A 26,478-nucleotide genomic window follows, 5' to 3' on the forward strand; every position below is an offset into this window, starting at 1 on the left:
TCCTTCATCCTCGATTGGTGCTTGGCGATTGTGTCCCTTGAGGTCGAATTTCTCCCGCATTTGCAAAAGAACCTCGTAAAATGTTGTGCAATGTGAATCCGGCGCCTTCGGGGGGTGGATAATGATTGCTGGCACAACGGACAGTGGACACGGTCTTCCTGACATAGCTTCATTATTTTCCTGGTCGTCTCCTCTGAGACCCACTTGGTCGGTAGGCAAGAGCTCGGGGAGGAATCTTCCTTCGTCGAGTCGGAATCCATACCATCCAGCGTTTTATTGGGAGCCGGGTGTAGTTCCAATGGAGTCACTAACTCCGAGAGTAGGGGCAGAGCTCCGGTAATTGGAGAAGCTTCCTTAATGGTCTCCTTGATCACTTCCATGGCTGGAGGGTGTAAATATGCGTGTGTATGCGTGTCGAGCTGATAACAGACAGTGAGAGAGCTTTCTTTGGTTTCCAAAATGGCCGCCCTCTGACCTTGACCCCTTCTGGCTTCTCCTGATTGGACAGTACTGGTGTCGTAATCCGCTAGATACGCAGGGGGCTTTCTTATTCGTTGGGGCCGCGTGGTGTTTCCGGTCCCAGTGGTAATAGCCTGGGCTCCTTCATTCCCCGTAGCTTTTGCTTCTTCGGTTGCCAACTCGCAGCCAGTGACGAGGCCAGCCCTCGAGTTAGAGTTGTGTTCACCTGGAGAGACCAAAAAATCTTCGCTGGGGAGCTGAGGTGGTTCCAATCTTCCCGGCGATTGTGGTATTGGTAAATCTATTAATCGACTAGGCAGAAGTGATTCGGAAATAACGGCATCTGGATTACCGTTTTCTCGTGATACTCGTCTCCGGGGGTAACCTCTCATGTTGGGACGTCGGGCAGTTTCGACTTCAGCTGGGGCTCGTCCTTGTTGCACTGGGCTAGGGCGACAGAGCTTTAATCTTCCTTCGGCCTGAGTGGATCGCTGTCCATATCTTTCTACTTCGTACGTATGATTTTCGTAACTCCTTAGTACGCGATATGGCCCCACATACTTGGCCGCTAATTTCGGATTTTCCCCTTTTCTTCGCCGCTTGCTTAGCAACCATACGAGGTCACCCTCATTGAACAGCGGAGGCTCTCTCACATCGGTTGATACACTTTCCTTCTGTCTATCTCGGAGGAGAGTATGAGCTTGTATCAACCGGTCGTGAACAGTCTGGACATACTCGTGTGTGCTCGTAAATGACTCCAACCTATTTCCATGCAGCAATTGGTCAGGAAGACGAAGCTCTCGACCCAACATCAAATAATTTGGTGTTTCCTTAGTGGCGGAGTGCGGTAGCCCTCACAGCGTCCGCATGATCTGTGGCAATAGTTGATCCCAGTCCTCTTGTCCTCTGCCCAGTAAAAGTGCTCGTAGGGAGTCACCCAATACTCGATTGTTTCTTTCAACCACACCATTTCCTTCGGGGTGGTACGGAGTGGTCCTAGATTTGTCGACTCCCCACAAGTCACATAGCTCTTGAAACAAAGAGGTCTCAAATTGGCTCCCCTGGTCGGTGTGGATAATTTCGGGCAGACCGAAGTAACTGAATACTCTTTCATCCAAGACTTGGGCCACCGTTGGGGCTGTAGCGTCAGGGATAGCTAGGGCATCCGACCACCGAGTGAAATGGTCAGTGAGTACCAACACCCAGCTATTTCCTCGAGGTGTCTGAGGTAGGGGTCCCACTAAATCTACTGCTAGACGTTGCCATGGCCTCCCAGCGTACAACCGTTGTCGATTCCCGGAGGTCCGGGCCTTTCCCGTCTTAGCCCGCTGGCAAACTTCACAGGAGAGAACTGCCCTCCTGATATCTCCAGTCATGTCCGGCCAGTACCAATCCAGCTGGACGCGCTTCAGGGTCCTTTCCACACCGCAGTGAGTTTGTTCGTGGGCCTTCCACAGAATCTCCTGTCGCAGAGTTTGGGGGCATACCACCACCACCCTTTCTCGCCCATTCTGAATGAGATGAAGGGTCAATACACCTGATTCGTCAATCTGGAGCTGATGGAACATCCAGGCCAACCGCTGCAACTCGGGGCTGCCTACTTGTAACACGGCCTCTTCGATTCTTTTCCGGTTCCTGACGGCCTGGTAAATTATCCCTAGGTCGGTAGCGGGTCTCTGTTGCAATGCTCGTACTTCATCTAGTGAGGTTTGCACTACTGTCAACAATTCCGGGACCTTTGGGGCAGCTGGCGGTGAGAGATCTAAACTCGTGGCTCTAGCGTCTGATTGTACTGCAACTTTGTCAGTCTCCACAACGAGTCCTGGCTCACCTGCCACCTTGATGGCCCGTAACCGAGGGTTTTGAGACTTTCTGAGGGGGTTGTCCAACACTCCGGGTGACCCCGCACCGCATGGCAGCCGTACTGCAACTTGGCTGGCTGGTGTGGGAATCGGGAGGCCGGGCCCTGATGTATGTCTGCTGCTGGGTAGTCGAGGCCATTCGTCTTTGTCCAACTGGTGGGCGCTAGGACTGGGTCCTCCCGTACCTCTTGGTGGTTGTACTGGAACTTGGTCCACTGGTACGGTAGTTTCCCGATTTGTTCCTGGGGGTACTAGCGAGTCACACACTTGTGACCTAGTTGGCCCCCGATCCTGTTTCTCAATGGCGGCACACTGCCGGCAGTCGATGCACTGTTGTCGACTCAACCCATCGGCGTTACCGTGCTTAACGCCTTTTCGATGGATGATTCGATACTTGTGCTCTGCTAGGCTCTCCAACCACCGGGCCACCTGGCAAGAGGGTTCCTTTCTCCGGTGCAGCCAAACCAAGGAGGCATGATCTGTCCGGATAGTAAACTCTCTGCCATATAGGTATGGCCGGAAATGTCGGACAGCTAGCACGACTGCCAGCAGCTCTCTTCTAGTCACGCAGTAGTTGCGTTCGGCGGGGGAGAGGGTCTTGCTATAGTAGGCTATAGGTCGCTCCTTGCCTTGCTGGACCTGGGATAACACAGCCCCGGTCCCTACATTACCAGCATCGGTATCGAGTACGTAGAGTAAAGAGGGATCAGGATATGCCAGTACTGGAGCGTGCGTCAGTGACCACTTGAGCTTAAGGAAAGCTTCCTGTTCATCCTCCTCCCACTTCCAGGGGACCCCTTCGCTTGTCAACAAGGTGAGAGGTTTGGCGATTGAGGCGTAGTCAGGTACGTATCGGTGGTAGTACCCAGTGGTACCCAAATATGATCTTAACTGCGTCGCATCCTGTGGTGCTGCCCATTCACTGATGGCCTGAATCTTCTCAGGGTCGGTAGCCACTCCAGTGTCGCTGACTATGTGGCCCAGGTACTTGACTTGGGTCTGGAACAGACTGCATTTAGAGGGCTTCAATTTTAACCCTGCTTGCCTCAATTGTTCCAACACCTCTGCCAGCTTAGTTACATGACTAGAGAAGTCTGCCGACATGACGATGATGTTGTCTAGGTATAGCAGCAAAGTTTTCCAGTGTAGCCCTTGGAGGACGCGTTCCATTAGCCGCTGGAAGGTAGCCGGAGCGGAGGTCAGCCCAAAGGGGAGCACCTTCCATCTCCATAATCCACTGCGTGTGGTGAATGCTGACCGTTCCTGGGCCTCGGCAGAGAGAGGTACCTGCCAATACCCGCTCATCATATCCAGGGTACTGAAAAACTTGCTGCCGGACAAGGCATCTAAACTCTCGTCAATCTGGGGAAGGGGGTAGGCGTCCTGGCGAGTGACACTATTGAGCTTTCTATAGTCCACACATAATTCCCACGCCCCGTCCTCCTTCCTCACCAAGACCACCGGAGAGCTCCAGGCCCCGTGAGCGGGCTCAATCATGCCTTGTTTCTCAAGGGCCGAAATCTGTCGCTCGATTTCGGCTTCTTTCTCATGTCCTACTCGATATGGGTGTTGACGGATGGGTTGTGCCTCTGGGAGAAGGGGGATTTCATGTTGTACCAGGGTGGTACGCCCCACGTCTTCGCTTCCTTGGCTGAACACATCCGCATAACGAACCAAAAGGTCTTCCATCCTTCGGTGCTCGGTAGGGGACGAGCAATGTGGCGCCGCTTGTTGGAGCAAGTCCTGCATGTGGGGGGGGCACGCTTGAAGGAGAAGGGGGATGTTCCTTAGGAGTCTCGACATCCTCCTTTGCTGTCCAGGGAACCCCTATTTCGTCCGGCCCTACTCCAGTGTATTGTCCCACAATCGTCCCTGCCGTCACGCTGACTGGATGGTCGGTAGGATTCATGCAGCGGATGGCCACTCTCCCCTTTTTACCGGGTTGATGTAGGCTGGCGGCCACCATATAACTGCTTCTTACTCCCTCGATTAACCCGACTGGCTGATAGGATGAGGACGTGAGACGCCCAGCAACTAGGACCTCGGCTCGAGGGGGAAGCGTTGTGGCTCGCATTATCTGAACTCCACTTGTCAGGGGTCGACCCTCTCTGTCAGTGCAGGTCAATTTCTGCCCATTTAACACCAATGTGGGTTGCTGAAAATTCATCTCACAGTGGTGGTCGACCAAGAATGGCATGCCCAGGATGGCATCCTCCTTCAGGGCACACACCACTAGAGATACAGTGACTTGGACACTCCTGACTCTGACTGGGAGAGTGATGAGTCCGTGAAATTTCAGCCGTGTACCATCTGCCATCCGCCCATAGTCTTCTCGAACCTCTAATTGGCTTTTGACATCCTTGGGTAAGCTCTCAAAAACATGTCGTTCCAACAGATTAGACGTGCATCTGGTGTTCACGAGAAACTGGACGGGCTGCCCTCCGATGCGACCTGGCAAGAAATAGCTGCTATTATGTGGCTTCCACAATTCATCTCCATGAGTTCGTCTGGCTTCGCTCATTCTCTGGGGGCCTTTTTTGGAAGGCCGAGACGGCTTTGGCCAGACGTATGTTTCTTCCTTGGTTTCTGAGGGTGGGAGACCTGCACACTCAGGTAAGGGCTGATACTGGTTATGCAAGGGAACCGGTGGCGAGCAGGGGGGAGCCTGTGTCGCCTAGTCCATCGTGGCCGTTGCCACTGGCCTTGCATTGGTATAGTAGATCCACAGTCAGCACTTCCCCCTACTGCTGTGGATGGGAACCGTTTCCCGACCTCGTGGCTTGAGGTGGTTGTCTTTGGATAACTTGAGGGCACCGGCGTTGTACATGCCCTGTCTGGCCGCAGCCCCAACAGTTAGGTTCCCTTTTCTCTGCTCCCCGTCGTCCCAATCGGTTTCCTTCTTTTAGTCCATCTGTTAACCCTTTTATAGCCAGTAGGACGTCATTCAGGGTGGCTCATGGAGGATCCGAGTGGATGGGGGCGACTGTAGCAGGGGTAGTCTCCTCCTCCTCCACTGTCATTACTATGGGTCGAGCACCAGGCCGAGGAAGAGTGGGCTGAATTTGCAGGAACTCATTCCCTGCCTGCACTGCTTCCTCTAAGCTCTGGGCTCTTATTGCCAAAAGATGGCGTTGGAGGTGCGTGTTTCCTAGAGTCAGGGAAAACGCATCCATGGCCATTTTAGCTTGGTAGGAGTTTGGAAGGTCAGCGTATGCTATCTTCACTAGACGCTCCATCTCCGTTGGGTGTTCTTGGAGGCTAGTCTTTGGCTCTCTCTTGAGGTGGAGCCTACTCTTAGCCTCTCTTGGGGAGAGCCCGTACTTTGTGCGTAAGGCCGAGAAGATGGAGGCGGGTGAATCTCCTCGACTGCAACCTCTGGCCCCCTCTTTCAATGTCTCACGCAGGTGGAGGAGAGTGGCCTTCTCATTCCACTCATTAGCTTCTGCAACCTCTTCGAACTGGGAGATGAATAGTTCCACATCTTCACTCCCATTGAATTTTGGTGGCTTGAAGCTAGCCTCCCTCCTAGGCATTTGTAAGGCTCTAGTAATAGCCTCTGTCATCTGACCAATCTGGTCGACCTGTTGTAGCTCTGCCTCAGCCAGATGTCTGGTAGCACTCCGTCGGCTGTTTGGCATGGTTTCAAAGGTTGTCTTAGAAGTCCGTGTTACCGCAGTCAGATCCCACCGCTGCCACCAGTGTATTGGTTCCTGCGACCAACACGTAGAGGCGACTAGGTCGGCTTACTCTACCGGTCTGCATTCACCCTTCACAGGGGCTGTGTACTGGTTTCCCGTGACCAACACGCGGAGGCGACTAGGTCGGCTTACTCCACCGGTCAACATTAACCACCTTACACAAGGGATTGCACCCAGAGGGGTTTTATACTAGGTCGACAAGGTCGACCGGAGGTCGACGAGGTCGACAGTGTTTTTACGAGTTTATCCCCACAGCACAGTCCATAGACTAGGTCTTTGGAGATAGCTATATGCTTGGGGTGGTTCTGATATCACGCAAGGTAGCAGAAAGAGTATGGTTCCAAATGCACTGCATATATTGAACGAACATAAAGAGCCGAGGCCCTGCCTTAAGTACATCAAATTATGCAAATGAGATGCAAAGACCAGCCTCCCTTAGGGGCGTGGTTACAAAAGGATAAAAAAAGGGAACATAACTCCAGTTAGAAATTGTACAAGAAGGATAGAAACTTGGTGTTCCACCACAATATATATGTATATATATTATATATATATATATATATATATATATGAATATATACTATATATATGAATATATACTATATACATATGAATATATGTATATATATAAATATATATATATATATATATATTAACTAAAAGCAAGTGCAAAAGCATATAAAAAGAGAACTCTACACTAAAAACCCAAAAGATTATTAGTGGAGTATGAAATAGTATAAACGATGCAAATTATGTTTACTTGAAAAATACTTCATAATATGCAAACCACACTTAGGCACATTAAATAAAAGAAATGAATTGACTTCTAATTGCAGACATGCTCGGAGTTATCTTCTCGGTTACACTTGGGACTAAATTACATGATTAACACAGCGAGCCCATTTCTGATATTTTGGCACATTCGGTAAAGCTTTTCATTTTAGTACAATTGCGTCTGAGGAGTGCTTCACACGAAACAGATTTGTAACGCAAATACTAAAAGTTTACTTTTTTCGCAATAATTTTTCAAATATATATATATATATATATATATATATATATATATATATATATATATATATATATACTATAGTACATGTATATATACATGTATATAGCATATATATTCAGAAAATATGTTCAACAGATATATTGAACATGCTGCGCGGCCTTCATGTGGGCACAAGTTTCAGACCGATCAATATATTTGAAGTTCTGAAGCCATGCAACTGGGCTATAATCACAAAAATTGATAATGTGATTTTTAACTGCAGGAATAACTAACGATTGTTGATATACCGCTGCCCATGCTAGTGGAATAAGTAATAGCAGTAGAAGGTTATTCTAAACCCTTATACTCGAGTATACTGCTATTTAATAGGGCAGGAAATGGTTAATGTCTTAGTTGCAGCTTTCACTATTAAAATGGGTAAACTTTTTTCTTTCAGATTTTTTTGAGAAATTTTTTTTTGAGGGGGACATGAAACTGACAGTCATTTGAGGACTCTATGACAATGAATGTTCCATGCGTGTTGAGACCAGCAGAAGACCAGTAGAAGTAGTTACGCTAAATGTCTACCAAGTTGTCACAAACTTAACACACCAGATCAAAGGCATGGTCCTATGCTAAAGATTTACAACCGCAAAGAGAAAATTCAACGTACATCATATAAATGTATTGGAAATGTTCAATTAAATGTATACAATATTTATCGTAAATATAATATGTTATAAGCGACTAGCAAGCTTCTAACAAATTGCTGGCTAAACCAAAATTTAGTACATCATATTTGACCAAAAGACAATTACCTTTGCATGTTACTGTGAAAAGTTGCGCTAATATGAACACTGTTTTTAAATCCAACAGGTTTAAACCTTTTTGGTATTTTGAAATATGTTTTTGAAAAACTTGGAGTCGGGGAAGAACTGTTTTTGTCTAATGAAAGAGTATTTTGCCCAGGCCACTCATCCTGTCAACTCTGTAACAAAAAACTACCTAAACTAACTTATGTCCTAAGTATTTCTTTAATCCATGATGTGTGTAATGTAACCATGATATTATTTTTTCAGGATGAAACCTCCGGAGAGAATTGTCTCCCTTGAAACTCTCAAAGCAAAGATAGATTTGCTAGAGGTATGTCAATGAACTTAACGAGCCATGCAATGTACATAACATCACTAGTAACTGAGTCATGTAATGTACCATCACTAGTAACTGAGTCATGTCATGTAACATCACTAGTAACTGAGTCATGTACCATCCCTAGTAACTGGGTCATATAATGTACCATAACTACTAACTCAGTCATGTAATGTACCATCACTAGTAACTCAGTCATGTAATGTACCATCTCTAGTAACTCAGTCACGTAATGTACCATCCCTAGTGACTGGGTCATGTTATGTACCATAACTAGCGACTGAGTCATGTACCATCACTAGTAACTCAGTCATGTACCATCACTAGTAACTGAGTCATATAATGTACCATGACTAGTAACTGAGTCATGTAATGTACCATCACTAGTAACTCAGTCATGTAATGTACCATCACTAGTAACTCAGTCATGTACCACAATTAATAACCGAGTCATGCAATGTACCATCACTAGTAACTGAGTCATGTAATGTACCATCACTAGTAACTGAGTCATGTACCATCACTAGTAACTGAGTCATATACCATCACTAGTAACTGAGTCATGTACGATCCCTAGTAACTGAGTCATATAATGTACCATAACTACTAACTCAGTCATGCAATGTACCATCACTAGTAATTCAGTCATGTAACGTACCATCTCTAGTAACTCAGTCACGTAATGTATCATCACTAGTAACTCAGTCATGTAATATACCATCACTAGTGACTGAGTCTGTGCTACCTTACTGTCTGCGCTCACCGAAGGTGAACAAGGAATCACAAATAAATGGATGTAACATTTGGAAGGTTTTCTTGGATAGACGTTTTGCTGAAAAATGGACAAGTGTTGTTTGCATGTATATATTCGGCTCATCTACCAAGTTGACTTAGTTAAGTGATTAAAAAGTTCACAAGTATGCAAGGGGTTGTTCTGTTCAGGCGCTTGGAGATATTGAGATTGCCGTGAACGTACTAAAGAAGGGAGACCAGAACATTCATCCAATAGATAGAATGTACTTGTCACTTGAGTGTGACCTTGAACCAATGGATAAATCTTGTGATATATACAAGGTAATGCTACTTTTTACCTTAGCAGCTGCTTATACTTCTTATATTGACATATACATACATTGGGCCGGTATGAATGGTTCTCACTTTCAGTAGTAAATTATTATTTTCATCCTTTTACTTGTATTTCATCGTTAATTAGATTATCAGTGCTGTTCAACCTACTGGTTATGCCATGTATTTGTGTATAAGCATCAGATTAGATGAGGCTGAACAACACTGGTCAGTTGTTTTTAACATCAGTAGCCAATAGGTGCTGGCCAGTTGTCACCTTTAAGCCAATGGAAAACACAAATGTATTAAGGGCCCCTCTAGGCTAAAACCATTGACACAACTACAAGGCTCGATGTAGGGCAATTTTTTGACTAGCTTTTAAAGTTGCCCCGATTTTAATATCGGTATCGGTGCCGCAATGGGTGTTTAGTATCCGAATCGGTATCGGTCAGTCTTTTCTTTAAAAAATCGGAAACTTCAGATACTTTTTGCATATGAACTATTTAGCAGAAAACCGTATTTCAGTCTGCTACACTAATAAATAATCATCAGCTGTAAGTTCCTTCCTTTTACCTAATGAATTCCGGGCCTGTCACACAATCTATTTTATGTCTTTAGCCTGATAAACATCCATACAGCTGAAGAATATTTTGGTTTTAGTCAGGACGTAATCACAAAGTGCAGTATTTTCCAATTACAGTCATATGATTTATTGCAGCCAATCACGTACAAGAAAACAATGATGGGAAACAATAATGCGGTGTTATATTTTCATTAACTAGTATTACGAAAGTAATTTGAGCAGCGGTCGATGCATAAACTAATCTATTTCTCTCTTGATCCTGACGATGTCCTGACATTTGTATCGCATAAAATAACCTCAGTAGCTTATCGGTGTTTAGCATGTCCTCTATCATCTGTGGCAAGTCAGTCCTTTTTCAGTACAACTGGCTACATCGATAGAGATAGAAGATAGAGACATCTCACTGAGATAATTGAATCACTAACAGTATTTAATAGACACATTGATTTGCTCTAAACTTGTACAGGCACAGTAGTTCGTTCAGCAATAGAAGAGAAACTTCATTGTTACTAAGAAAGCTGTACCACTAACAGTAATTACCATTGTTAATAACAAACTACAAGAAACATGGACTGTTTTGTTACTAGATGCACGCTATGTCAATATGTGAATATATATACATGTATATCATTTTTCCATAAATACAAACAAATAAATGCCTCAATATTTATATTTTCTTTGCATTATATTTATATTTGCATAATAAAATTGACAATTTTCTATGGAACACAAAATATCTGAATCGGATTATTTTTCAATAAGAATCGGTATATCTGATCGGCCGGTGAGGTTAGAATCGGGGCATCTCTACTAGTTTTACAGCCAATCAGCTACATGTATATGCATTCCATTTCCACTAGCCAATGAGTCAGTTGCATTCCATTTCCACTAGCCTATTAGCTGCTCCCATTCCTTTTCTACTAGCCAATAAGCTGGTCATATTCCTTTCCTACTAGCCAATGAGCCGGTTACATTCCTTTTCTACTAGCCATTAAACTGGTTCTATTACATTTCTACTAGCCAATGAGCTGGTCACATTCATTTTCTACTAGCCAATGAACTGGTCACATTACATTTCTACTAGCCAATGAGCTGGTGACATTCCTTTTCTACTAGCCAATGAGCTGGCTGCACTGCTCTATTCAACTGTTTAGTCTTGTAAACTGTATAAGGTCTGCTGAGTGAATCTTACATTCTACCTTTCACCTTGCTTATTCAATGCTTCGGTTAAGTTTCTGTGTTAACTTAAACAGTTTTAGCAGAGTTATCAATCATCATGACTCTTTATTAATCACATGTTTATATGATTTTGTTAGTTACTCAAGAGCTATTTGCTAAACACTCACGGTTCCACCCACAACCACTATTCCATAAAACTGTTGGACATATTCCATTGCGACAAAGATCAGCCATCGGGACCAGATGTTGGCAATAAGTTAGTTGTATCTCCAATATTTCATAGTAGCCTCATCTCTATACAGAAACACTCTATGTTTTCTTCATTTACTATAAGACCACTTTATGTTGACCATTTAATTTAGGCCTGCCATTTCCAGTTTCTGTGATTTCTTATGATTACTCAACTCTATGTCTATGTATTACATGCATGATGTCTAATTCATGTCTATGTATTACGTGCATGGTGACCCATTCATATGGCTATGTGAGCTCATCATTTTTGGTCTAACCTGTACTGGCACATATTGTGTAGAATGCTGCTTTGGCATGGCTCCAGGCTTACCAACTGGGTTAGAATTCTGGCTAAAGGACTGAGAATTGCACCCCCGGAGGCGCCTGTTACAGGTTACGTGGTGAGTAAATGGCAGTTTTGTCGAGGCCATGACAAAGATTTGTGTTACACTAGTAACTGGATATGGATGAAGTTGCCATATTATACAGGTGTGATTGTTTTAATTTACTATAGGGTACGGTACATTATAAGGTGTAACCCTACCGGTAGCTCAGTGTTCAGCTATCTAAAGTTGTTGCAGTCTCCCAGAAGTAGAAGAGACCCATTTGAGCTTCAAATCGATGCTATCGATGTTAATATCCAATTTTACCGTCTAAATTTACTTATGTAACTTCATGTTGTCTGCTGTTTATCTGCTTTTGATAGCCACTTTACTTTTTTGCATTTCGTTTTGCTTCATAGTTTGGGAAGGGGGTCTATTTCGCTGATTGCTCCAGTAAAAGTGCCAATTATTGCTTTCCAACAAAAACGAAGAATGTTGGGTTGCTCTTGCTTAATGAGGTCACGCTAGGTAAGTTATAGGTATGTTACTAGGTAAGTTATACCAGCTAGACTTTTTAGATGTACACTAGGTAAGTTATACCAGCTAGACTGTTTAGATGTACACTAGGTAAGCTGTACTAGCTAGACTTTTTAGATGTACACTAGGTAAGTTATATCAGCTAGACTGTTTAGATGTACACTAGATAAGTTACACCAGCTAGACTGTTTAGATGTACACTAGGTAAGTTGTACCAGCTAGACTTTTTAGATGTACACTAGGTAAGTTATACCAGCTAGACTGTTTAGATGTGATCTAGGTAAGTTATACCAGCTAGACTGTATATATGTACACTAGGTAAGTTATACTAGCTAGACTGTTTAGATGTATGCTATGTAAGTTATACCACCTCGACTGTTTAGATGTGCGCTATGTAAGTTATACCACCTCGACTGTTTAGATGTGCATTAGGTAAGTTATACTAACTAGACTGTTTAGATGTACACTAGGTAAGTTATACCAGCTAGACTATTAAGATGTACACTAGGTAAGTTATAGCAGCTAGACTTTTTAGATGTACACTAGGCAAGTTATACCAGCTAGACTGTTTAGGTGTACACTAGATAAGTTACACCAGCTAGACTGTTTAGATGTACACTAGGTAAGTTGTACTAGCTAGACTTTTTAGATGTACACTAGGTAAGTTATACCAGCTAGACTGTTTAGATGTGTTCTAGGTAATTTATACCAGCTAGACTGTTTAGATGTGCTCTAGGTAAGTTTTACCAGCTAGACTGTTTAGATGTACACTAGGTAAGTTATACTAACTAGACTGTTTAGATGTACACTAGGTAAGTTATACCAGCTAGACTATTAAGATGTACACTAGGTAAGTTATAACAGCTAGACTGTTTAGATGTATCCTAGGTAAGTTATACCAGCTAGACTGTTTAGATGTACACTAGGTAAGATATACCAGCTAGACTCTTTCGATGTACACTAGGTAAGTTATACCAGCTAGACTGTATATATGTACACTAGGTAAGTTATACTAGCTAGACTGTTTAGATGTATGCTAGGTAAGTTATACCAGCTCGACTGTTTAGATGTACACTAGGTAAGTTATACCAGCTAGACTTTTTAGATGTAAACTAGGTAAGTTATGCCAGCTAGACTGTTTAGATTTTTACATTCAGTCGAGTAGCCATTCATGCGATTCTGGTTAATCTTTCGACGATACAAGAGATCTCGCATCACGACTACTAGGTCAGCATTGTGGAAGGGTTTATTGTTTTTGCATAGGTCAGCAAAATGAGCTAGTCTCATCAAACTGTCATCCTGACAAGCTGCCTAAAGGAAAACACTCTGTAAAAGGTTGTGGGAAGATGGCTCCAAGCCCGGAGGGCTATATTGACCTGTAAGTTTCTCTCCTTCGGTGCCACCCTTAATATCCTGCTAAAATGTTACTTAAGAGTTGACTTGCAACAAAATTCACATTACAGTTATTTAGTATCAAAAGATTCACCATGTCTTACTTTGTTGTGTTGTAGGTGAAAAATATGTGGAAATGTGAGTACAGGCTCTTAAAATCTCAGAAACGAAAAGTTGCCGTAGATTGGAATCTCTTTATTTCTCTGACATAGCCATGAAGTTTGGTTATTGTCTTGTAACATGATGTTCTCACGTGAATTGAAAGGCCAATAAAAAGCCCAACATAAACCTTATTGCAGCACTAGTTTATGACAAACACTTCGGGTTTTACCGAAGACCCCGTATCAAATATAAATGCTCGCTAATCTACAGTTTTGTTTTGGCCTGGTCAAATCGGCAAGTCGTAATCTGACCATGTGACCCAATATTTCGCAAATAACTTCTCCTGCACTTTTCGATTATCACAAGTGACCAACAGGCTCGTCATGATTATCAGACAATGATATGTACTCCTTCAAGCTAAGGCTTAAAAATTAAACGATTTTTTACGGCAAGTTATAAGATATCACTGCTAAAAGTGACAGCATTACGATGACGATAAAACAGAGCCGTAAGAACAATAGACATAGTTTTATTGAATGCGTGAAGTATATTTGTGAACATATTTCAACGAATAAGGTTGCAAGAAAGTGTAATCAGAAGCCATATCTCACAACTACATCACATTTGAGCCATTTTGGAAAGGGAATCCTAACTATGGTGGTCTTGTGTGGCTGCGATTTTCTGTTCGTTTTTGAGCTTTTAAGAGCTTGTAATCCCCTTTCCACATATTTTGCACCTACAACACAACAGAGTAAGACATAGTAAATCTTTCCATATCAAATATCTGTAATGTGAAATTTTCGCAAGTCAACTTTTAATATATAAAGGAAACTTTCAACACCGATAGAACTTTCATATTATAATTAGAAATTCCCCTGTCATACAGCCCACGACCAAAGTTATATCGGAAAAAAGAAAGGGTACTGATGGTTGAGAAATGCAATATTAGCAGTCAAGTGGCACTGCAGGGCAATAGAATAACTGCAATGGTAGCTGTAATGTACTGGGTGTAGGTGTTATTATATACAACAATAAGCAATAATGAAAGGAAAAGATTATATGTTTATATCTCTCCCCCGCAATAGGAGAAATGCAATATTAGAACTAAAATGCACTGATATTATTAGAATAACCAATATCATTAATATAGTAATACAGTAATAATAGAAAACCAATGCACAATTTTGTTTACATTTCAAAATGTCATAGCTAACAATATCAAGAAGCTGTGATATTTATATAGATTTTTAGAAAATCTATTTAACAAAGCTATTTAGAAATAATAATAACAGTAACATATTGCCCAGCATCGGTCACGATATACTTCGATCTTGTAAATTCGAAAGCTCATTCTTATAATTAAATCTCGTAAAATCGAATAATCATTCTTATAATTAAATATTGTAATAATCTCGCAAGAATCGTTAGAAAAAATATCATGGTCATTTCCTTTACTTTTACTGCTTTTTACATCGGTTAGAATACCAAAGTACTCAAAGGTGTCCAAAAGGTCAGTTACTTTGAAATCGGCAACAATGAAACAATGACTTTTCAGTACTTCTGCATTAATTAAAGAAACCTTCGGCAATTGGACAAAACCGTAGACTGGTGAATTGTGCACAATTTTTTCGTGAAATGCTCACGACTTAATGGATCTATTCTCTGTCGTTTGGCGTTTCGTTTGCCGGTTCTAATTTTGATAAAAATTAAGGCTGGTCAAGTTTTAATAACGATTTCAGGTCGAATTAATATGTCTATTTATGTATAATCCAATCAGATGGGAAAGGTTTAGGATATTGTCTACAAATAATAAAGACTTGGTAACTTATTTAAATAGGTTTATGTGTGTTTTGTATTGTTATTATACTTAATTGACTCCATTAAAATTGGTTAAATTTGTTAATGAGATTTCGGTACAAGGGCTTGCGACGGCCGCTGATGAATCATTTTCATGAGTTGTGTGCACATATGCATTTATCATAAATCTCCAAAACAATTGCTTCGCTCGTGTTTGGACGTAGGAAAATTCAAACTGTTTTAACCAATGTTTAATAGACACAACACCAGAGGACTCTGATAAAAAATTACCAAATGCTTTAATGTCTTCCATTGTCATTCAAAGGCTGGTAATATTGAAGCAGTTTGTCACTGTGATCACCAGATACTGATCATGTGCTTGTTGACTATAAATTTATTTGTCATGAGTTTAGATAGCTCTACATAGCGGTATATAATAGCGTATGATATCTGAATCCCATAGGGATGGCGTGACTGTACCATGTGGAAAGCTTAAGGAGACTGGTATAGTCAACTCATCGGGTTATACGCTCCAGTACAATGAGTACATAGTCTATAACACCAACCAGATCAAGATGACATATCTTCTCAAGGTCAAGTTCAACTTTCGCCAATAACTTCTTCCATAGCAATGCCAACTAGGCCCAATTGCTCTAGTTCTTCTTGTCAGTTTTTTTAAATATCTTGTGTTATGATTTTTAGGCTTGGTTCTTTTATAGATTGGTGCTTATTAACTTTTTAGATTCTTTCTCTTGGCACTATTGCACATTGTTCTATTCTTTACTGCGTAAATGAGAATAACAGTTAGCAAGCTACTGCTGCCACTTTCTGTTAATTTCCACTTGATGTTAGTTGCTCACAGTAAATTCTATCAAAATTTCTTTCAAACAGAAAACCAAAACTTTGCTAGGTTTTCTTATTATGTAATTATTATATAAAATGTATTTATTTGGCTAAAACTTATGACACAGGATATATGCACACAAGGAGAAAACCTACTCCCATTTTGTTCAGTTTGGACACACTCCTCCCCTTCAGTTTTGTTATGATAAGCCTAATACCCTTTGATTTACCTGCAGCATTATGAGTATTTGATTGGACAGCCAGATAATAAATGCGTTCAACCGAAGTTACGACCGCATGTGAATTGATACGATGGAAACATTTCAACTGTTATTGCCAATGTCATTTACAACTTTTATGTTACTGTTATTTGAATGCCCCCTTAAATATAAAGGTTGAAAAACACAGTGTCACCCTTTAATTGAACATCACCTCTATTATACCGCCACATTGACATTCATTGTTTGATCTTTACGAAACCGTAATAGAAAGTTATCAGTAGAAATCACCCCCAAAATGCTAGGCCTACTAATAATGACTTGGTTACATCAGTTGCAATTAGTTCTTTCGTTGCTGCTGTAGTGGTTGCCATGGTTTCAAGGGTTTCATGGTCTCTGAAAGCAATTGATCGACCTTAAACCATAACAGTCACGTACAACTTTTATCGTTTTTACTAGGTAAATCAGACACGCTGATTCCAATTTTGTACTCAAAATAAAGATTAGCCCACTAACTTTCAAAGTAATGAAGGCTTTTTTACAGCGTTTTAATGTCGGCTTCGAAAACAGCACAATTGGCACAACAAGCTCCGCCCATAAATTCATGACGTAACCTAGCTTTTTAAAAACAGAAGTTATGTAGGGATGTTTAGACCGATTTAGAATAATAGAGATGGGTGTTTTAAAATCCATTAATATCTAAATTCATCCTTAAAAATAATCTCAGCCTTTTCTGAAAGGTAGATAAGCTATTTAACATTGCATATTTAAAAAAAGCGCGATAACATCGCAAGCTTGTGATAAACCACGCTTTTTGAGCTCATTTTTCTCAGGATTCAGCCTATTTAAACATCATGTAACAAGCTACGAGCAATTTTAAATAGTGTATATACCTTTCAGCAAAGACTGAGATTATTTTACAGGCTGGATTTGGATAATAATGAGTTTTAAGGCACTCCTCTCTATTATTCTAAATTGGACTAAACATTCTTCTGTTTCTGAAAAAGCTAGGTTTTGTCACATATTTATGGGCGAAGCATGTAATGCCGATTGCGTTGTTTTCGAAATGAATTTTGAAATGCTTTAAAAAAGCTTGAATGACATTGAAAGTTAGTGGACCAATCTTTATTTTGAGTACAAAATTGGAATTCAGCGTGGCTGATTTACCTAGACACTACTACAAAAGTTGTACGTGACAGTTATGGTTTAAACCCTACTGACTTTGAATACGAGTATAATTCTGATAATTTCGATGATCAATCTTTTTCCAACTAGAGTAAATCAAAACATGCAGGGAACCCTCAGTCATCATATTATATTGTATCAAATACATGTCTATTTAGACTTGATACAAGTGGCTGACTCAACAGCACCCAGGCTAGTTATTAGTTTAACATAACCTTGATATCCAGTTTTCTTCAAAAATAATAACCCATTGGCTCTCCATCAATGTTTTGCTGAGCGTGTCTAGTCTGCAAAACCTTATACCATATTGATTACACTGGGCAACCAAGTTGCAATGAATTTTCGCTCACCGAATTAAATTGGTTATTCTTTATCGGGTTTTTGTGCTAAAAACAAATATTGTCATAAAAATCAAGAGGAATTTGGTTAGCAAGCTAAAGGAGATTGTTCGATCCTTGACCCTCTGTTCAAAGATATTGCAACTCTAGACTCGCTGCATAAGAAATACCATTTCTCTTGACAAATGGAAAAACCCAGGGAAACACAACTGTCCTGCTGGTATAAGATGGTAAACCCTTAGAAAGAACAAGCCAAATCGGTGCAATCTACACGTAGAAGATCGCCAACTTAATCACTTTTTGAGGATGATACTTGCCAGTGCATAATAATGCTGCTGCAGTTTAAAACATTGTCGATATGGTGACTTATCACAAATGAGGCTCGCTGGTGCATTTGCAAATTCTAGTACCGGTGTAGACGATTGCTAGCTAGGAAATGCTTGTAAAAAGATCCAGAGGATGTTGTAATTTGTTTTGTATTGTGCATAAAAATAAATATAATCATACATCCAAAAGCATTAATACCCCAGAGGGCAGGCCTTAGAAAGTTCAAGAGGGTAAAGCAGATGGGTCAGCTATTACGATTCGCAGTTAGTAGCAAACAGGCCCCACCCTCAACACTTGATTACATAAAATTCTAGTCCTATTATACACACCTAATGGCTACACGTAAACACAAAGGAGATAAATAAGGGTATACATTGTATTGTTTATACCAGTTCACATCAAAAAGGCTGATTCGCTCTCAGTTTTGAGATATAGCAATTTTAAAAGTATGGGTTTTATTACAAACTACAGCAGCAAACCGGGCTTCAAACACAAGATTTGACACGAGTAGGCAATCATTACTACATATCAGATGCACTCTAGTACAAACACGCAATATTTGTAATCCTGCTAATTCATCGATTATTTATTTTATATTACTGATAATGTTATTTCAATTAAAATTATTATCATTGATACTATTAATAAGAGGAGAAAACAATTACGCACAATAGAATATGAGGTGGTTACATCAACGTAAGTATTCACCTTCTTGCTTAGGCTCCCTAACTCAAAAATGAATGAGTAAAGTAAAGCAACATACACTCATGTATCTAATGACCAGACCTTGCTATTGTCCTTCACTTTTACAGAGTTTAGTGAAAAGTAAAGTACATGAATGGCGTGTCGACTTTTCGTGGTGCGCGTTACAGAAATTTGGTTTTGATTGCGATGAAAATGCCTCAAATATATAGGCACAAAATGCGGGTGATGGAAGCATAAGGTACGGCACCAGTACGGGTGATGGGAGAACGGGATAGGGCTTGGGTGGGTGGCATAGGGTGTCATATTCTCTTTATATCTATTGCCTTGCTGTACCCATCCTTCCATTACCCCGTGCTGCCGTCGTACCTACCGACCTGTACATTGTGCCCTTTATGGTAAACCCTACAAACATCAGTTCCAATGTACAGCAGCAATCGAAGTTGCTCTTGACCAAACAGTTTAAAATAATTCAATTAGGACTAGCAACCGATGCATATTTTGTAACGTAGTAGGGTTGTCAACCATTATTGGTTGCCAACCAGTAATGTAATGCGCATCATGGAAAGCCGACACTAAATTAAATTCATGTACTAAATTTAAATTTATGTAAATTTACTTTTCGCTAAATTATGTTAAGTTGAAGGACAATAGCAAGGTCGCGTCATTAGATACATGAGTGTATGTCGCTTTACTTTACTCATTTATTTATGAGTTAGGGAGCCTCAGCAAGAAGGTGAATACTCATGTTGATGTAACCACCTCATATTTTATTGTGCGTAATTGTTTTCTTCTCTTATTAATATTATCAATGATAATAATTCTAATTGAAATAACATTATCAATAATATAAAATAAATAATCGATGAATTAGCAGGACTACAATAATTGTGTGTTTGGTACTAGTGTGCATCTGATATGTAGGAATGATTGCCTACTTGTGTCGAATCTTGTATTTAAAGCCCGGTTTGCTGCTGTAGTTTGTCATAAAACCCATACTTTTAAAATTGCTATATCTCAAAACTGAAAGCGAATCAGCCTTTTTGATGTGAACTGGTATAAACAATACAATGTATATCCTTATTTATCTCCTTCGTGTTTATGTGTAGCCATTAGATGTGTATAATAGGACTAGAATTTATGTAATCAAGTGTTGAGGGCGGGGCCTGTTTGCTACTAACTGCGAATCATAATAGCTGACCCATCTGCTTTACCCTCTTGAACTTTCTAAGGCCTGCCCTCTGGAGTATAAACGCTATTTGATGTATGATTATATTTACTCTTATGCACAATAAAAAAACAAATTACAACATCCTCTGCATTTTTTACAAGCATTGCCTAGCTAGCTATCCGTCTACACCAGTACCAGAATTTATAATGCACCAGTGAGCCTCATCTTTGATAAGTCACCATATCGACAATGTTTTAAATTGCACCAGCATTACTGTGCACTGGCAAGTATGTCTAAAACGGTCGGTCTACCGTTTCATGGCTCTATCCTGGTACACAAGATTCGCTGGCAGTTTTGTGCACAAGTTAGGATAGGATAGTTAGATAGGCCTTATATTGCAGTATTTTTATAGGCATATCTTTTACATCTGTTTTATACGTTGTAATTATGTGTGCAGATGTATATTCAATCATATGTCCAATTGTCTAAGTCGTTTAACCGTCTACTAAGAGTTATCATACCTCATGGGTACCCTTCAGTAATAACTTTGAAGCTAAAAGGTTGATTGCGGTCATGTAATATTATCATACCGGACACCATCAGTTATGTGGAAGCAAATGTACATTGATCGATAGAGCAATTTTGGTGTATTCTATCTTAATTGACTTTTTGTGAACCATATACATTCTTAATTGCCAGATAGCTGGTGTGAACAAATACAAGCCTGTTCAATTACTTCTATAACCCAGCATTGTCTTGACTAAATATAACCACAACTGAATATCATCTGAAATAAAGAGAATATTGAAAAAGAGGATATAAACCCAAGCCCTGCTGATTACACAAAATACTTCAAATGCACTGTTAGCTCTCAGAATTCAAGTAGTTTGCTGAAAGAAAGAAATGGTTTATAATCATAGCCACAATGTAATCATTTTTGCAAGTGTTTCAAGAATGGGTATTTTAACCGATGTAATGAATATGGCCACAATTATGCTATTGTATAGCATTGTAGCTGTTACATATTAGCTGTGCAGTCAGCTTTCTATTAGCTGTGCTATAATCGCATAATTGTCTAATAACCCATAGCTATAGGCTTGCTAACTAAGTCAGTTCCTTTATGTGCTTCTTAACTGTTAGCTGTGTTTTCTGTGATACAAGACTTATCGTGATAATACAATACAACAACTACAATACAACAACTGGTGTCAGGAACGAACATTGTGGACTCACAGCCAGCATTTTTCTATTGTCTTGCTATGGATCCTAACATAAAAGCTTTGATCGATGCTATGCAGAAACAGCAACAACAGTTCCAGCAGCAAAACGCTGATCTACAGAAGCAGTTTATCTCCTTGTTTGAAGCTACCAAGAGTGATAGTGCTGCATCAATACCAGTAGCTGTCGCCATACCCAAGTTTGAAGCATACGACAGGGGTAAAGAAAAATGGAACCAGTACCTTCAACGTTACAATCAGCACTTTAATGTGTATCGGGTGGTAGATGACAGTCAGAAACGAGCATGCTTACTATTTTGGGTAAGAGCTGAGACATACGACTTGTTATCAAACTTATTTGGCGCAGAGGATATTACAAGCAAGTCATTTACTGAGTTGTCGGAGAAACTTAATGAACACTTTGCAGATACCATACATGTTCAGGCAGCAAGATTTGAATTTTCTCAATGTAAGATGAAGACTGGTCAGTCCTATGTTGATTGGGCTGCAGAACTTTGAGGACTCGCACAGCACTGTGCTTTCACGTGCAAAAGCACAGACTGTGGCACTAGTTATGTTGATGAACAAATTCGTGACATAATCCTTAAAGAGACGCCACATGCTAATATACGTCGCCAGTGTCTACTTGATGCTGATCCCTCTCTTAATGATGTTCGTAAGAAGGCTACAGCATCCATCAAGACAACGGAGACCAATAAAATTATCAAGGGGGAGACAACTTCTCCAGCTATTGAAAACACAGTAAACAAAATGTCAGGTCAGTACAAGCAAAGATCACGCCGAGGTCAACAAACCATTGGAAAGCAACAAGCTAATGCACAGAACACAGGTATGTTGAAGTCTTGCCCTAGCTGTTACATTAAACATGACAGAAAAAATTGTCCCTGCAGAGCATTTGTCTGCAGGAAATGTGAGGTCAAAGGTCACATTAAGGCTGTCTGTATGGCTAAGACAGCAGCACAAAGTCAGACAGAACAGTCTGCTAGGACAGTTGAAAACTCTGTGTTAAGTGTGCTCACTGATGCAAGTGAACCTTATCATTCAGTACATGCAGTTTCAGATAATCTTTTCCAACGAGTCAATAGAAAGGTTTGGATCAAAACTGTTGTCAATGGTCATGATGCAATGTTTCAATGGGACACAGGGGCTATACTTGCTCTACAGTTGATTTGCAAGGCTACCAAAGTCTTGGATCACCACCCCTCTTACCTGTCAGTACCCATCTTAAAGCGTATGGGCAGAGTGAGTTACAGATTAAAGGACAATGTTCAGCTAGTGTGAAGGTAGGATATGTGGAAAAACAAAATCTCAAACTGCTTGTTGTAAACACAACACAAGGCTCAAACCTTTTTGGTCTAGATTGGAGTGACAAATTCGGTCTCTCGCAGCAGGGGCTAGCTATATTGACACAGGGTAGTTATGATGTTACCTGTACTGTCACAGGAAGTAAGCCTATTGGATTTAGGGACAAATCGCTGCACTCTCCTCTAAGTACTCTGATGTCTTCAAGACAGGTCTTGGCCAATGTAAAAAGGTAAAAGTGCCAGTACGCTTGAAACCAGGAAGCACACCAAGCTTTTCTAAACCTCGTGTAGTGCCATTCTCTAGACGCCAAGCTGTAAAAGAAGAGCTAGATCGATTAGTTAAAGCTGGTGTTTTGGAACATGTGGACTTTAGTGATTATGCTGCTCCAATAGTAGCAGTTTCCAAACCAAATGGAAGAGTGCGTATATGTGGTGATTTCAAGATGTTGAACCGACAAATATCAATTGATCAACACCCATTACCCCCCCCTCCCCCATTACCAAGCCTTGAAGAGTTGCTAGAGAAGTTGAGAGGCGGGGTACACTTTTCCAAGATAGACCTGGCAGATGCCTACTTGCAACTAGAGTTAGATGATAATGCAAAGAAGTTGTGTGTCATCAACACTCAATGTGGTTTGTTTCGCTACAACAGGATGTGTTTTGGATTGGCATCAAGCCCTGCACAGTTTTAGCGATGCATGGACTCAATGATTGCTGACTTACCTGGAGTTGCGGCATACTTGGATGATCTGATTGTCACTGGTAGCAGTGAGAGTGAGCACTGGTCTAATCTCGACAAACTCTTAGCTAGACTAAAGGAGTATGGGCTCTGCATACAGAGAGAGAAATGCGAGTTCTTTAAGAATGCTGTTGAATACCTAGGTCACATAATAGGCAAGAACGGCAAGATTCCCTCGAATTCTGATATAGAGGCTATTGAACAGCTTCCACGACCACAGAACTTACAACAGCTACAGGCGTTTTTGGGCAAGATCAACTACTATGGCTCATACATTGCTGACCTGTCTAGCAAAGCAGCCCCCCTCTACAAGTTTCTTCGTGAAAATGTCGAGTTTGACTGGACTGACGAGTGTGACAAGGCCTTCCATGTTCTTAAAGAAAGTGTCATCAAGGCTACCAAACTTACCCATTTTGACCACAGTAAACCGCTGGTTCTAGCAACAGACGCATCAACTATGGAATTGGGGCAGTACTCCTACAAGAGGAAAATGGAGCTGAAAGACCACTAGCACATGCATCAAAGACATTGAGCGTGCACCAAAAGAATTACTCACAGATATAGAAAGAAGCGCTTTCTATCATCTATGGACGGACTAAGTTTAGACAGTATCTATATGGGAGACGTTTAACGCTCATTACTGATCATAAACCCCTGGTTGCCATGTTTTCACCAGAAAAGAATATCCCCGTTTTAACAGCTCAGCGACTGCAGAGATGGGCCCTCACACTGATGGCTTATCAGTATGACATCAGGTACAAACCTACAGCACAGCACGGCAATGCAGATGGCTTGTCCAGGTTACCTATAGGGGCAGACCCGATGTTTGACCATGATGAAGAGAAGGAGAGCATTGAGGTCTCACACACTATACAAGAGGAGCTTGATCATGGTCCCCTTGACGATGAGGCTGTTAAACAAGAAACCATGAAAGACACATCACTACAGATAGTGAAAGAGTGGATACTGAATGGCCTTTGGCCCAATAAGCTTACAGCTAGCTATGAACATTTGCGGCCATATTGGAATATGAGGGAGTCTCTTTTTGTTCATGGGGAGGCTGTGCTTTTGCAACGTGATGACACTACTAGAGTTGTCATTCCACAGGCTCTTAAGAGTAAAGTGTTAGACTTGCTGCATACATCACACTGGGGTGTAGAAAGAGTAAAACAGCTTGCTCATTGATACGCGTGGTGGCCTAGCATCAATGCAGACATAGAACAGCTAATCAAATCTTGTGAACCTTGCCGAATCTGTGCTAATGACCCAGCCAAAACTTACTAAAGTTGGCCGTCCTCCCAACTACCATGGGAACGAATTCATTTGGTTTATGCCGGACCTTTTAAAGGTCAGATGTGGTTGGTTTGTGTAGATGCACATTCCCGATATCCGTATGTTGCTATGCTAGATGTAGGAAAAACTACTTCTAAGGACACAATTGGCGTGCTACGACAGATCTCTGTACATGAAGGTCTTCCTCGGACTATTGTTATGGATAACGGCCCACAATTCGTGTCAAATGAATTTGACCAGTTCTGCACCATGCATGGCATTAAACATATAACATCTCCCGCATTCCATCCTGCATCGAATGGAGAAGCGGAGAGATTTGTCCAGACTCTTAAGCAATCTGTAGAGAAGAATTGTGCAGGAGGGGAGAAAATCAAAACTGCCCTACAACTGTTTTTAACCACTTACAGATGTTTGCCTCATCCCTCTTTAAACTGGAAATCACCTGCTGAAGTTCTACATGGACGACAGCCGATAAATACTCTGACCTCGCTGAAACCAATTCAGAACAAGAAAACTCTTTCACCAGGTCAAGCATCTTCTACATCATCACGGTATAAAGTACACTCTTTGGTTTATGCAAGGAACTATAGCTCTGGACCTAAGTGGATACCTGGAACGATAATTAACAAGCTGGGTAACATACTGTATGCTGTGCGAACAGACCGTGGTGTATGGAGACGACATGCCAATCAGCTACAAGCTAGACTTCAAGTTAATGATACATCTACCAATGACAATATCATCACAGCTTCAAATGATCTTAACATCCAACCTGCCTAATCTGTACCTGATGAGAGGCCAGTACAAAGTCCCAGATATCCTACTCGTAATAGAAGACGACCTGATTACTATGACAGTTCTAAGTTTTAACAAGGTCATGACTAACCATAAACCCAGAATAGTGAGGGAGATGTGTTACATATTAGCTGTGCAGTCAGCTTTCTATTAGCTGTGCTATAATCACATAATTGTCTAATAACCCATAGCTATGGGCTTGCTAACTAAGTCAGTTCCTTTATGTGTCAGTACCTGTTAGCTGTGTTTTCTGTGATACAAGACTTATCGTGATAATACAATACAACAACTACAATACAACAGTAGCCACTTGGCCTAGTAGTTTCAAATCCAGTGCAACATGAGTTTTTCATTTCAGAAACTATCGCTATAGCTGGACACACATATGACATACTCACAGAAACACTGACTTTTCCATATACAGATAGCTGACTATATTATTTTGTTGTTGTATTTTCTTATATGATGAGCTAACAAGGAAAAGATCAAATCATAATTACGCCAAATATGTTAAAAACACTGTCATGCAATAAATTTAATGTATCTATACTTTGTGTATTGATAAAGCGACGTGAAGCTATGATTGCTATGAAGCTAAAATGATCCTCTTACTCCTACTAGCTCCTTACTCTTACAAAACTAGAATGTAACTACTGTAATACTTTCACCACCATCACAGTGAGTGTTGCTATTTCACTTATTTGTGTAGTCACAAAAATCTGAATCGGTTATAATGCCATCAACCTAAGTAATTATCTGTTTTCTAACTTGGGGGAGGTACTTACATAAAACTTGCACAAAAAATGTTAGTTTTTTGTTATTAAAATTCTTGCATAGATGTGTGTGTGTGTATTTGAAAAAAGGTTACTGTTCCACCAGAAGATATCCATCAAAACTTTGAATACGGCGATACTATGGTCTCTTGATACTGGTACAAATGTAAAAATGAGATATCGT

General features: G+C 40.9%; 1 pseudogene; it reads left to right on the forward strand.

Annotated features, from left to right (window-relative positions):
• The window catches only part of LOC137388243 (poly [ADP-ribose] polymerase 2-like), a 36,554-nt pseudogene extending 20,569 nt beyond the window's left edge, over window positions 1-15,985 (forward strand).
• The last annotated feature ends 10,493 nt before the right edge of the window (window positions 15,986-26,478 follow it).

The sequence above is a fragment of the Watersipora subatra genome, chromosome 2 (genome assembly GCF_963576615.1).
Source record: "Watersipora subatra chromosome 2, tzWatSuba1.1, whole genome shotgun sequence".
NCBI classification, from domain to species: Eukaryota; Metazoa; Bryozoa; class Gymnolaemata; order Cheilostomatida; family Watersiporidae; genus Watersipora; species Watersipora subatra.